This window comes from Pistacia vera, unplaced genomic scaffold (genome assembly GCF_008641045.1).
Source record: "Pistacia vera cultivar Batoury unplaced genomic scaffold, PisVer_v2 Contig313, whole genome shotgun sequence".
Taxonomy (NCBI): Eukaryota; Viridiplantae; Streptophyta; class Magnoliopsida; order Sapindales; family Anacardiaceae; genus Pistacia; species Pistacia vera.
Window position 1 is genome coordinate 184,318 of NW_022196128.1, and position 15,500 is coordinate 199,817.

At 38.3% G+C, this 15,500-nt stretch overlaps 1 long non-coding RNA gene and 1 pseudogene across 1 annotated transcript; one reads left to right on the plus strand and one right to left on the minus strand.

Moving 5' to 3' along the window:
* Window positions 1–3,971: 3,971 nt before the first annotated feature.
* LOC116136453 lies at window positions 3,972–5,853 on the plus strand. The gene is made up of 2 exons (XR_004129031.1): window positions 3,972–4,026; window positions 5,577–5,853. It is a non-coding gene; the product is annotated as an uncharacterized LOC116136453 (long non-coding RNA).
* A 684-nt stretch (window positions 5,854–6,537) lies between these two features.
* Window positions 6,538–13,487, minus strand: LOC116136421 (annotated as a pseudogene).
* Between the last annotated feature and the right edge of the window lie 2,013 nt (window positions 13,488–15,500).

The following is a 15,500-nucleotide window of genomic DNA, read 5'->3' on the forward strand; positions in this document are numbered from 1 at the left end:
AGTAATTTAGCCTCAACCAAACATGTCATTGAAGAGTCTGAAGTTCTTACAGTATCTAAGTCAGACTGTGTACAGGATTGGGTATTAGACTCAGGATGTTCTTTTCACATGAGTCCAAATAGAAAATGGTTTCAGGATTATGAAGCATGTGGAGAAGAGAATGTTTTCATGGGTAACAACAATGCTGTAAAGTGAAAGGGATGGGTAGTATAACCTTAAACGTGAATGATGGGAAGCTAATTAAATTGACTAAGGTTAGGTTTATCCTGAACTCAAAAGGAATCTGATCTCCTTAGGAACTCTAGACAGTCTGGCTGTTGTTATAAGGCTGAACATGGTTGTCTAAATGTGTATAGAAATAACAACTCTATCCTGAAAGGTGTTAAAATGAACGGGCTTATAATCTTTGTGGTAACTTTATTCTGATTTCAATTTTGCTCTTGTTTCTACTAACCTTTCTGTGAAAGAGAAGTGGCATCTCAGAATGGGCCACATGAGTTAGAAGGGGATGGATATCCTCAACAACAAGGACTGTTTGGTAAGGACAATACAACTACTCTTGATTTCTGTGAGACTTGCGTGTTGGGTAAACAACACAAGGTGAGTTTCACAAAAGGAAATCACCTTGCCTCAAACTGTTTGGAATACCTCATTCGATCTGTGGCAGCCTGAAAAGGTCAGGTCCATGGGGGAAATGTTATTTCATGTCTATAGTAGATGATTTAGTAGGAAAGTGTGGGGGTTACCTTTTGAAATCTAAAGATGAGGCATTAACTAAGTTTAAGAGTTGGAAGTTGTTAGTGGAGAATCAAATAGATAGAGGGTCAAGGCATTAAGAACTGATAATGGCCTAGAATTTTGTAATGCAGAATGATCAATTCTGTAGTGACCAAGGAATTCTTAGGCATAGGACTGTTAGAATGACTCTCAGCAAAATGGTGTCGCTGAGAGGATGAACAGGACCTTATTAGAGAAGGTTAGATGCCTCCTATTTACTTCAGGATTACCAAAAACCTTTTGGGGAGAAGCTTTGACTACTGAGCCTACTTAGTGAATAGGAGCCCCTCCAGTGCAATAGATTTAAGTGCCCTGAAGAGAAATGGTCAGGGAGGATGCCAACCTTGAGCTATTTGAGAGTGTTTGGGTGTGCTGCCTATGCACACACAAGTGAAGGCAAGTTAGAACCTAGATCTATTAGGTGTGTTTTCTTGGGATACCAAGAAGGAACCAAGGGGTATAGGCTGTGGAATAGAGAGTCACCAGGGATAAAAATATAATTAGTAGAGATGTGATCTTTAATGAAAATGTCTTTCCATGCAAATTACTAACAGTGATGCAGGTACCTCTGGTAACAATGAAGAAAAATTAGCCTAACAAATGTTACTTCAATTGAGGTGGAACCAACAATACAGCAACTGATCTGCCACATTCTGAGACTGAATTTGAACCTGAAACTCTCCAGAACTTGCTGAACCTGCCCAAGAAGCTGAAGATGTAACTGGAGAGATTGAGGAACCTCAACAACTTGACTTGCAACAATACCAGTTAGCAAGGGATAGAACCAGGAGGGATATTAGACCACCTGCAAGATATTCTTATGCGGATTTGATATACACTGCTTTGCTTGCAGGTACTGAAGTTCAGCAGATGGAACCTGATACGTTTGAAGAAGCAATGAGGTCTAAGGACAAAGACAAATGGTGGGCTGCCATGAAAGAAGAGATGCACTCACTTAAGGTAAATGAAACATGGTCTTTGGTCCCTAAAACCAAGATCATAAACTAATACAGTGGTAGGTGGCTGTTTAAAATAAAGATGGTATACCTGGGCATGACTCCTAGGTATAAAGCTAGATTAGTAGCTAAGGGTTATACCCAAAGAGAAGGCATAGATTTTAAGGAGATTTCTCGCCGGTAGTTAAGTACAAAAACCATCAGACTTATGCTATCTTTAGTTGCTCATCAAGACTTAGAATAGAGCAATTAGATGTAAAAACAGCATTTTTGCATGGTAACTTAGAAGAGGAGATTTCATGTGCAACCTCCGGTTTTGTAGATAAAAACTGCCCAATCATGTATGTTCACTGCATAAGTCTTGTATGGTCTAAAACAGTCACCTAGGCAGTGGTATAAAAGGTTTGATTCATTTATAGTAGGTGTTGGTTTTATGAGGAGTAAGTATGATAGTTGTTTCTATTTTGCATTGAGTGATAACATGCCAATTTATCTATTGTTGTATGTTGATGATATGCTACTTATTAGCAAATTAAGTCTAGGATAGATGATTTAAAACAAAAACTCAGTTCTGAATTTGATATGAAAGACTTAGGTGTTGCTAAGAAATATAGGGATGGTAATAAATAGAAACAGAGCAGTTGTGAACTTAAAATTCAGCAGCAATCATACTTACAGAAAATGGTTGCTAAATTTGGGATGTCTGACTCAAAAATGGTATCTATGCCTTTAGCTAATCACTTTAAGTAAGTAAATCTCAAAGCCCCAAGTCTGATTCTGAGTTAATTAAAATGGAACATGTACCTTATTCTAATGCAATAGGTTCAGTTATGTATGCATGATTAGTACTAGACCAGACCTGTCCTTTGCTGTTTCTCTGCTTAGTAGGTTTATGTCAATCCTGGAACTGAACATTGGTAGCATTAAAATGGTTGTGTGAGATTATCAATAGTACATCACATGTTGGTTTGGAATTTGTAAGAGAGGTAATGCACTTGATCTTGTGGGGTATGTAGATTCTGATTTTGCAGGAGACAGGGATACTAGGAAGTCAACCCTCTTATTTCTTCACTTTTGGTGGAAACTGTGTGAGTTGGAAGTCTCAGCTACAACCAATTGTAGCACTATCCACAACAGGCAGAATATGTAGCAGTGGTAGATGTGTTTAAGGAAGCTTTGTGGCTTCAAGGAATTCTGTCAGAAGTAGAACTAATGGATGGTGTAGTGACAATATATTCTGACAGCCAAAGTGCAATACACTTGAGTAAAAATCCTGTCACCATGAGAGAACCAAGCATGTGGATGTTCGATTCCATTTTGTCAGAGACTTGGTAGCACGGGGAGTGATTAATCTGAAAAAGGTGGCGACTGAAGACAATCCAGCAGATTTAGGTACAAAGTTGTTACTACTGCCAAGTTCAAGCATTGCTTGGACTTGTTGTTTATAAAATAGGCAGTAGTAAAGAGCTATGAAGGAATATGTAATGGGTTAGCTACACTAATGAGATTCTGGAACTGATGGTAGTGTTTAAGGGCTTCAAGGTGGAGATGTGTGAAGTGAAGCCATTAAAACGTTGTCGCATATGCTTAGATTGAATAAGTTGTGCGCTGCCGTTTTAATAAAGCTTGGGATAATGCTGATCGTGATGGAAACAAGTGATCCAAAGGCTGAGATTTACCTTCAAGTCAACATTAAAGCAGCCCCAAAAGTGCGAGCGGAAACATCAGTCTTCTTCTCTTCGTTTCAAAAACAGAGTGCTCTCAAAATTTCCAGTTTTTCAGTCCAAAAATCAGTGTAGCTTCAGTGAGTGAGTGATTAGTTCTAGTCATTCTTGGAGGGTTGTTTGTTCTCTCAAAGATTAGAGATACCAGGAAGAGTTTTCTTTAGATTAGGAGTTACAAAGTGAGTTTTTGGTTGTGATTGAGTGACTTGTTCTTGTAATTGTAAGTTCTTGATTAACTAGTGCAGTGAGCCCCAAATATTCTGGAGCTCAACGTGGATGTAGTCTATCCAATCTTGGATAGGTGAACCACGGTAAAAATCTTGTGTTTGTTTTTTATTGTGTTATTGTGTGGATTGTTGTTAGGTTGTGTGAGTGATTGATATTGGAGATTGATATTAGGCTTGAATCTTTACACCGTCAAATTGAAGAACAGAGAACCTATACTGAAGGCGGTGCATCTCTTCGCTGATGAAGTTGTCTCACGATGATGAAGTTCAACATTGCTTTCTATATGAGCAAAGATACCACTTTGAATTTTCAAGCATCAAACGTTTGCCATAAACGCACAGGTAATTTAAGGATCAATTTCAAATGAAATAGAAATTAGGAATATGGAATTGCTTCTTATAAGAGAAACATAACTTATGTCTGTTAAGCTGGTTTATTCAAAAATTCAAAATTTTGATACCGATCAACCGCTAGTCAATATCACCGGTTATTAATCATTTTAAAGTGAGTATTGCTAGGACTTTATCATATTCAAACAAAAGTTCGCGTTCCACACTTTCCACTTTCAGCCTCTTTCTATTCTTTCCATTAATAAACTTTTGATAATCTTTTTTTTTATGATTACATTCCATTCATTGTTGTTTCTCTGAATTTGGTTTAAACCCAGAAAAGAGATTCTGATAGCATAGTGGAACCAAAATTATTTCATGTTTGTAAGTCCTCTGTTACTCTCTTATTTTGAATATATAAAATAGACCACTAGGATTAGCTTATATGTTTTCTTTTCCACAGATGCTAAACTTATAATGGAAGTTTTACTTTATTTGTTTGATTGTTGCAGACTATTTGAATAATTGTTTAATTTGTGTGTGGTTACTATTTGCTAGTCTTTGATTATAAGAAAAGATATATAACACAAGTTGAGATTCTGTGTTAGTTTTATAATGTCGAAATACTTAATATAATAATGATGAAATATATGTACGGTTTGAATATGTTTCTTCTTCAACTGATATTTGACTTCAAGAAAAAAATCAGGTAGCTTTCTTTAAACTTGCGTGAACAAATCTTTGATGCAAATTTAAAGTAGTATATTAAAGAAATTACTCACATGTTTGACCTGCGCCTTTGTCCTGAAAATGGGGATAACCTTTAGGCCTTACTGTCCAAGTTGAGTTATCGTTATTCAACTTTGTTGGAAGCTTTTGTGTGGGAGAATTGGAGGTGCAGCAGTAGGTTTATGCTTGGTTCTGTTTATTTTTTAGTGGTGCAATTATGCTGGCTATACAGAAGGTTGTATAGGGTCATTGTCTGCTGGCTGTGCAGATTTAGCAAAAATGTAGAAATAGTACCCTGTGGGAAGTGGTTCATAAGGAGCAGCAGCGTGACTGCAACATTTTTTTCAGTTCCTAAGTTAAGTTTGCAGATTTTACAGATCAGCAAATTCAAATGACTGCAGTTTATGTGTTTATGGGAGGGTGTGCCCATGGCGAAGCTATTCAATTAAGGAAGAAAATTTATATGCTGCAATTCTTGTAGGTTCCGGGAATGTGTGGTGAGCAGGAAAATGTGTTGTCGGGGTAGCAGCCTGTTGATTGCATTTTATACATTTTCAAGCAGATGGGTTATGCTGAGTTTATTGGACTGGATATGTAGTCTGTGCAGGCTGTTTTCTGTGTTGTTTGTAAAGTGTTGTGCGTAGTTTTGTGTCTAAAGTTGCAGATTCTAAGCTTTAATTGCTGCAGTCCTTGGTTGAACTCTAGTAGGCCGTGTAGTATGTTGTTTGATGGAGGTATGGCAGGCCATGTAGTATCCAATTCAGGAGTTGTTGAATTTATCATGTATGATCTCTCATGCTTTGTTATTCTGATTTGGTATGCATATATTGCAGTCATTACTTTGTGATCCCAATCTCAATTCGCCTGCAAATTCTAAAGCTGCTCAAATGTTTGCTCAATGACTGCAGAGTTGGACAACAGAAATAGTGGGGCAGAGCTGGATAGCAGACTACCTCTTCCTTGGGCAGGGTAATTCCTGAAGGTTTTAGGACATGTTCTATTGACATTGCCATTTCATTATCCAATTTCAGGAGTTGTTGAATTTATCATGTATTTCTCATGTCAACCTTTCACATATGAATTGGAGAGCTATTTGATAATTTTGATCCATATTATAGTATGACTTTTCAGTGTGTTGTTTGTTCAACCAGTCAGAAAGTGCTTTAATTGTGGGTTTAACCAGCAAATGGCTAACAACAACAATGCATTAGCTTCACTATTTGTTCCATATTTCCCATTAAATAGGAAAAAGTCTTTGTTACATATTTCGTTGTTTATCCATTCAATAATATTATTGACAAAAAAAAAAATTAAAGCAAGTCAATATGTTATTTTTCTCAAATATATCAAAAGTACAGATGGCAGAAAACTATTGTTGATATTAATAATGTCTAACATAGATAAATAAGAGTACAAGGTGATGAAATGGGGGTTTGAAATGTTGAATGACAGCTTAATATTATTACATATAACTAAGCAAGGTGTTGACACATACACATTGACATGAGCGCTCTTATGTACAGCCAAATTACACAAACTACTGCTTAGATGTGCCTCAAGCCAACAAAATCCTCATCTTATCCTCATCATCATCATATTCTTCATCCACTAATAGTAGCTTCACTTTTCTCTCTCACAAGCAATTTATGAGAAAAATTCCTAAATTTTGGTATAAACGATTATTGATCTTAGCCCACCAATGGGTGATAGATCATCCTCATCTTATCATCATCATCATCATCATAATCTTCATTCACTCATAGCAGCTTCATTTTTTCTATCTCACCAAGCAATTTATGAGAAAAATTCGTAATTTTTGGCAAAAAAGATTATCGATCTTAGCCCACCAATAGGTGCTAGAATCATCACAGAATACCTAGAAATGCATATTTATTATCCAAGATAAGCTAAATCTCTTTGGTTTGTGGATGGCAAGCCACATCACACAGGAGAGCTAAGAGCATAAAAGCATAACAAAATTTTAATTGATAGTATAAAAATTTACAAGCTTTTGTAGTTTGGAAATGTCTAAGACAATGCTTACAAAATATATTATTAGGGCGAAAGCAAGCCCTCAAAGAATCTGATGGAACCACCTGCTCAAATAACTCAACTCCAACACACACACACAAGAACTGAATGAAAGTAAGCTCAAGGGAATTAACTGAAGATTAATATTGAAACAGAAAGAAAATAACAGTAGCAAGAAAAAGTGATTCCAGTCCACTTCCAGCAATTCGAGGAGCTGGAGACCTCCCACAAAACCAAAATGATTCAACTTGATACCTCCCTTATCACACCCTAACTATTTATACCCAATTACTTCCTATACTACCCTTCCCTAACAACTTTTATTCTACCCATCCACATGCATGAGAATCCCGTAACAAACTGTAACAACTTCACCCATATTCTGTAACCATCCACAATCACGCCCCTTTCCCCTTAGTGCCTTTACTCTTAGTGCTGCCTCTTGACTTATAGACTATATTGACAGGGGGTCTATCAATACCCCCCCTAGGAGAACCACCTTGTCCTCAAGGTGGAATTGAGAGAATTGTGTGTTGATGATGTCGAAGGACTCCCAAGTAGCTTCAAAGGAGGGCAGATCCTGCCATTTAATGAGGACCTCTTTGGTACCATCAAGAAGGGATTGTGTTGCTAGGACTGCTTGGGGTTGAACCTGTAGTTCCATCTCTTCAGTGAGAAAATGGGGAAGTGGCTGGACTGGGACAGAGGCATATATGCTGGCTTTGAGTTGGGACACATGGAACACCGGATGAATACCGGCAGTAAGGGCAGATCCAGTTTGTACGCAGTCAGACCAATTCTGTCTAACACTTTGAATGGGCCATAGAAACGCGGGCTGAGTTTCTCATTCAATTTCCTAGCCAACGATCGGAACTTGTAGGGCTGTAGTTTTAGGTAAACCGAATCCCCTGGAGTAAAACTGATGTCTTGCGATGTTTATCGGCCTGCGCTTTCATGTTTCCTTGAGCGGATTCCAAGTGGTGTTTAAGTTCAGTAATAATGGCATTGCGGTGGCTGAGCTACTGGTTCACATCTTCCACTGAGGAAGGGTAATCGGTCATCTTGAGAAGGAGTGGGGGATCTCTGCCATAGAGGGCTTTAAACAGTGTCATTTTTGTGGAACGATGGTAAGTTGTGTTGTACCAAAACTCCGCCCAAGAGAGAAAATTGGGCCACTGTTTAGGCTGGGAACTGCAGAAGCATCGCAGATAGGCCTCTACACACTGATTGACCACTTCCGTTTGGCCATCTGTTTGGGGGTGGTATGCAGAACTGAACTTGAGAGAGGTCCCTGCTGCTCTGAAAATTTCCTACCAAAATTGGCTCATAAAGAGTCGATCTCGGTCTGACACAATGGACTTAGGGAACCCATGAAGCCTAGCAATTTCCCTCATGAATATCGTAGAAACCTCTTTTGCATTAAATGGGTGTGACAAGAGGATGAAATGGGCATATTTAGTGAGCCGATCAACCACCAAAAGAATACTATCAAAACCTTTTGCTCGTGGTAAACCGCCAATAAAATCCATCGTCAAATCGTCAAAAACCTGCTCCGGAATTGGTAAGGGCTGCAATAGTCCAGTTGGCTTGAGGGCTGAATATTTATTGACTTGGGAGACAGTGCAAGCCTTTACAAACTCTTGAATATCTTGCCTTATCCCTTCCCAATACACAATGTTGGACACTCGTTTGTATGTTCTGAAAAAACACGAATGTCCCCCACCTGGGCTGGAATGGAATTCTGCCAAAAGTTTAGCTATAAACCTGGAGTTTTTTGGTAAGACAACTCTGTTTTTATACAGGAGACACCCCTGCCTAAGTCTGTAGTGTGGGCGGCTGTTGGGATCAACGAGGAGATCTTGAATGATAGGTTGTAACTTAGGATCTTGGTGTGCTTCCGTGGCTAACTCATCGTATTCTGTAAACTGAATGACTGAAATAGTACTCAATTCTGGTCTTTCCCCTCGTTGTGACAAGGCATCTGCCACTGTGTTTGTTTTGCCCGGCCAGTAGTGAATGTCGAAGGAGTATTCCATTAGGTTAGACAGCCATTTTTGTTGTTCCGGAGTTTTTATTCACTGGTCCGTGAGAAATTGTAGACTCCTTTGGTCAGTCCTAATGGTGAATCGATTGCCCAATAAGTATAGACTCCACTTATGCACTGCCAAGACAATTGCCATTAGTTCCCGTTCGTATATGGACTTCTGTTGTGCTTGTGGTGAGAAGGCCTTGCTTAGATACGCTATAGGTATGGACTGCTGGAGTAGGACTGCACCCATTCCGTGACCTGAAGTGTCCGTGTGAATTTCAAAAGGAAGTGTAAAATTTGGGATGGCAAGTACGGGAACTGTAGTCATGACTTGCTTGAGTTGGTTAAATGCCTTTTGAGCTCCCTCATCCTAACGGAATGCATCCTTTTTTAGCAATTCAGTAAGTGGCTGTGCAATATTTCCATATCCTTTGACAAACCTCCTGTAATACCCGGTGAGACCTAAAAAACCCCGTAACCCCTTTATATTGGTCGGCACAGGCCATTCAATCATTGCCTCAATTTTGCATGGATCATCTTCCACTCCCTGTGCTGAAATTATGTGGCCTAGGTAGTCCAGCTTCTGTTGACCGAACAGACACTTCTTCCTATTCATTACTAGCTGTGTCCTATAGAATTGTAAGAGCCTGTTCAAGATGGAACACATGAGAATCAAGATCAGGACTGTAAATCAAAATGTCATCGAAGAAAACCAACACAAACTTCCTCAAAACCAGTTTAAAAATGTTATTCATCAGTGCTTGAAAGGTTAATGGGGCGTTGGTTAAACCAAATGGCATTATTAAGAATCGTAATGGCCGTCATGAGTTCGGAAAGCAGTTTTGTGAATATCCGCCTCCTTCACCTAAATCTGATGGTAACCCGATCGGAGATCAATCTTTGAAAAAAACACAGCCCCCGCTAATTCATCCAACAACTTCTCGATGGTGGGTATGGGAAATTTATTGGGGATAGTTATCTCATTGAGCGCTCTATAATCCACGCAAAACCTCCAGCTCCCATCTTTTTTTTTTAACTAATAATATTGGGCTGGCAAAAGGACTAGTGCTAGGCTGGATGATTCCTGCTACCAACATCTCTTCCACCATTTTTTCAATTTCATTTTTCTGGAAATATGGATATCTATAAGGGCGTATATTGGGTGGTCGAGCTTCTGCCTTCAGGACTATGGCATGGTCATGCTGACGGTATGAGGGTAGTTTAGTAGGTTGGTCCAACATTTGGTTACACCTTTCCAATAGTGACACAATCCTAGGATCTATAGGTTCCTCATCTGATTCTGGCTCTCCTTCCATAGAACAGAATTCGACTAAAAAACCTTCTCCCGAGTACTGGAGTGACTTTAACATGGCCTTCAGAGATACCTCCGTCTTCACCAAGGATGGGTCTCCCTGTAAGTTAACCCTTCTGCCTTCCCATTCGAATTTCATTGTTAGGTTTTTTCAGTTTGCACAGACATCACCCAAGGAGCTCAACCAAGTCACCTCTAAGACCACATCCATACCTCCCAAATCAAAAGGAAAAAAATCCTGTGCAATCCTGACACCTTGAACTTCCAATGGTACTGCCTTACAAACTCCTTCTCCTCTCACTGTGACACCGTTACCCACCATTACTCCAAACTTTTTCCCTGTTTCAATTTGCAAACCCATTTTGCGTACCAATTCGAGAGAAATAAAATTGTGGGATGCCCCACTATCAACCAAAACAATCACTCCCACTCCTTCAATCTTCCCCTTTATTTTGAGAGTTTTGTCAGATGTGATTCCCACGATAGAATTCATGGATAGTGCCAAGGGATTACCTTCAGTATTTGGCTCCTCGTCATCGTCTAGAACTATTTCTCCCTTCTCTGGATTTTCTTCTTCCCATGCTAACAGGATCTGCAGAAATCTACTCTTACATTGGTGGTTAGGGCTGAATTTTCGTCACACCTAAAGCAAAGTCCCTTCTCTCTTCTGAGCTGAATATCTGCTTCTGATGTCGCTGGATCTCATTGACGTTAAGAGGCTTTCACCTGGGTTTTTGTTTGCGTTAAACCATGAATTGGGTCACCCATTTTCTAGACTTGGTGTGACCCGTGAATAACCTTCCCATTTATTGTTTTGGGCTCTAGTCAATTTGGGCCTGTTCCTCTCTAATACCCAGTTTTTTTCTTCAACCCGATGGGCCTGCTCCATCACTTCACTCAAGTCTTTAGCCTGTATAATGCGCAACTCAGCCCTGATTTCTTCTTTTAAACCATTGATAAAAATTCCCATCAACATCTATTCTCCTATTTCCTTCAACGGAGCTGTGTGAGCTTCAAATTCTTCACGGTATTCTGTTACCGTCGAAGTCTGCCTGAGTGCTACTAATGCCTCATAGGCTGTACCCTGAAATGATGGTCTGAACCTGTCAATTAGGGCCACCTTAAATTCCTTCCAACTCTAGACTGGTTTTCTGGATTCCAACCATTGATACCAGTTAAGGGCTCTTCCTTCCATGCACATGGCTGCTGCCTCCACCATCTCCTTTTCTTCATAACAATTAATGGCAAAAAATCTGTCGGCCTTGAAAGTCCAACCAAACGGATCATCCCCGTTAAAAATGGGTTGTTCGAGCTTGCGAAATCTTTTATCATCTTTCCCATTATGATTTCGTTCACCTCCCTTATCCCTACTGGAATTTTGATTTTCTGGAGTTTCTGACATTTTCTCCAGGTGACGTTTTTCCTCCCTTTCTTCCCTTAGTCTCATCAATTCTCTCATTTCTGTTAAGTATTCCTTAACACTACCCAAATCAGTTTTCATTATGCCCATGTCTTCCTTTACATACCTCATCTCCTTTTCCACATTTTCCATTCTATTCTCCATTTTGGACTTAACCATTACCCAACCAAGCTCTGATACCAATTTGATGGAACCACCTGCTCAAATAACTCAACTCCAACACACACACACAAGAACTGTATGAAAGCAAGCTCAAGAGAATTAACTGAAGATTAATATTGAAACAGAAAGAAAATAACAGTAGTAAGAAAAAGTGATTCCAGTCCACTTCCAGCAATTCGAGGAGCTGGAGACCTCCCACAAAACCAAAATGATTCAACTTGATACCTCCCTTATCACACCCTAACTATTTATACCTAATTACTTCCTATGCTACCCTTCCCTAACAACTTTTATTCTACCCATCCACATGCATGAGAATCCCGTAACAAACTGTAACAACTTCACCCATATTCTGTAACCATCCACACTCACGCCCCTTTCCCCTTAGTGCCTTTACTCTTAGTGTTGCCCCTTGACTTATAGACTATATTGACAGGGGGTCTATCAGAATCCAAGCAAGTAACCAAAGAAAGGAACACATATACCCACCGCCATTGTAAATGCTGAATTAACAAAGATTAAAAGAAATTACTTTATTAGTTTGTATTCCCTGGAGAGAAAAAAGAATAGTTGGGCATGTACCTACCAACATATCTACTTTGGGTAACAAGGCGAAGAAAGAAGGAAGGTGTGAAATGCAACTTTTTCACTAAAAAAGCTTCAAGCATATCGAACACAGGCATTGCAAATATCTACAATTTCCCAAACTAAGAGGAAGTGATGTTAAAACTTTTCCGAAATAATTCAGATATAAAAGTAAAACTCAACAGATGGTGAAGACTAGAGTGACTATTGAATTAGATTAACCTTGTAGCTTCCAGTGATATGGACGACCACAAAATGTTACCTACAACAACAAGCCAAGTGGGTTCCTCTAATGTGATGAGGATGTTGTCAACGACATTGTTTCAAAAAATGTAGCAACCAACAATTGAGACTGGGAAGTAACACAAAGCTCTAACAATATATGCAACTGCTACTCCTTTCCACATTGGTCTTTTTGATGGATTCTCAAGAGTTGAGGGAATTGTTGCTTGGATCTCCATAACCACATTATGACTTGCATATGCAAAAGCTAACTCTCCCAACCCACTCAAGAAGTCAAACAAAACTCTTATGTGGTTTTTGGGTTTGGTTTAGTGTAATTGATTTGGACAAAAAAAATGCGGAAGACGATAGAGCGGTGTGGAAGAGGAAGAGCAAACGATGTCAGCAGGTGGTGATGGAAGATGATAGGAAGCAGTGGTGGAAGAGGAAGAGTGATGTCCAATGGTGGTGGAAGACAATAGCCAGCCGACGGTGGTAGTGGAAGAGGATAGATTAGTGGGAGATATCTGATTTAAGGGAACGAATGAGATTTCAATTTTAAGGTTTCATTTCAATTTTAGGAGAACCGGTTTGGGAGGGAATAGATTTACGGGAAAGATGGATTGAATCAATTTTTTTTATCTTTAATATTTTTAATTTTTGGAACTGGATGACGTGACAATTAACTGATGTGGCATATAAAATGGTATCTGCCACGTCAGCGCCATGTCAACTAGTATGGGATATTAGTACAGAAGATTAGTAAGACTAGCATTACTCTTTCAAATATTCAATTTCAAAGTATTAAATTCATGTTCTAAAATTCCCAACTTCTATTTTCTTCATTAATTTTTTATCCAACATGTCTCAAGCAAGTGAGTCAACTGTCAAACTAATTGCCACTAGCTATTACCAGTCACCTAAACACATTATTCACCTATAAATGCAATTAACCTGCACACAAACACAACCTCCACCGCCATTTTTCCGTTTTCAGTTAATACAGAAATATACACAGTTCAAAAGTTCAAGATGGTTCGAGCTTCCTCCCTTCCTCTACTCCTTCACCCTGCCGTTCATTTATTGTAGATACATTTGTGAAATGCAAGTAATAATATATCAGAATTAAGTTATAGTGGCGACTTCCAAACCTGCATGCTAAACTAACAAAAAGGAAAAGGAAAAAGATTAAATTGGACTCTACATATATCCTCTACAAGGCAAGTTGAAACTTTATAAGATATTGAAATTGCCAAGCAATCATATTGATTCAATCTTTCCTATATGACACGTTGTAACGTTGACAAATAACTCAAATCATAAGTCACAAACATAAACATAGAATCAACAAGAACATAAAACAAAGGTAATTAATTTCTACATATTAACACCTACGTAAACAAATATTAAATTACATTACTAAATTATGCAAACTCATACTATAAAGGATTTACAGACACATTAGCCTCATCCAAAATTGCAGCCTCAATTCACTTGGTTCCAACATCTAAACCAAGTAAGCAGCCTGGTTTTAGTATGTTTCTCTTCACAATAACCAACTTTGGGAGGGAAATTTGTATATATTAATATTATGAAAAACGATGTAATATAAAAATAATTAAATAAAATTTTTTATACTTATGCATTAAACAAAGTTTATGACATGGATTTAATTGGACCGACCTTGCACGTCGAACACTCTGGCCCTGCACGCCAAGCACCCTAGTCTTGCACGCCAAACACCCTAGCCCTGCAAGCTCCTTGCACACTTAGCACCCTAGCCTTACATGCTTGGCATGTAGGGAGGAAGAAAATGATGGGGAGAGAAAAAAATAACAATAATAAAAGCTGTAGAGGTGCGTTTGCATTCATTAATTTTTCATCCAAAATGTCTCAAGCAAGCAAGTCAACTGTCAAACTAATTGCCACCAGCTATTACCATCACCTAAACACATTACTCACCTATAAATGCAATTAACCTGCATACAAACACAACCTCCACCACCATTTTTCTGTTTTCAGTTAATACAGAAAAACACACAACTCAAAAGTTCAAGATGGTCTGAGTTTCCTCCCTTTACTCCTTCACCCTGCCATTCACGTAGTGTAGATACCTTTGTGAAATGCAAGTAATAATAGACCAGAATTAAGTTTATAGTGGCGACTTCCAAACCTGCATGCTAAACTAACAAAAAGGAAAAGAGAAAACATTAAATTGGACCCTACATATATCCCCTATAAGGCAAGTTGAAACTTCACCAGATATTGAAATTGCCGAGCAATCGCATTGATTCCATCTTTCCTATATAACACACTACAACGTTGATAAATAACACAAATCATAAGCTACAAACACAAATATAGAATCAATAAGAACATAAAACAAAAGTAATTAATTTCTACATATTAACACTCACATAAACAAATATTAAATTACATTAATAAATTATGCAAACTCATACTATAAAGGGTTTGTGGACACATTAGTCTCATCCGAAATTATAGTCTCAATGTACTTGGTTCCAATATCTAAACCAAGTAAGCAACCTAGTTTGGCGTGTTTTTCTTCACAATAACCAACTTTGGGAGGGAAATATATATATATATATATTATGAAAATCGATGCAACATAAAAATAATTAAATATAATTTTATATACTTATGCACAAAACAAAGTTTATGACATGGATTTAATTGGACCGACCCTGCACGCCGAGCACCATAGCCATGCATGCCAAGCACCTTGTGTTAAAATTATTTATAATTCTTATAAAGTGGTCAATGTGAACTAAATATAATATAAGGTTTAGTAATAATTAATTTAATTGAAGGGCATATTGGTCTTTAAGCTTTGATGGAAAGGTTACATCAGTTAATAAAATAACTGATGTTTGCAGTTAATTAAATAACCATAATATAAAAGGTGGGTCCTCTCTCTATTCCTAATGTACGCTAAAAATTTTCTCTGTCTATCGAGAGAGTTTGCGATTACAGAA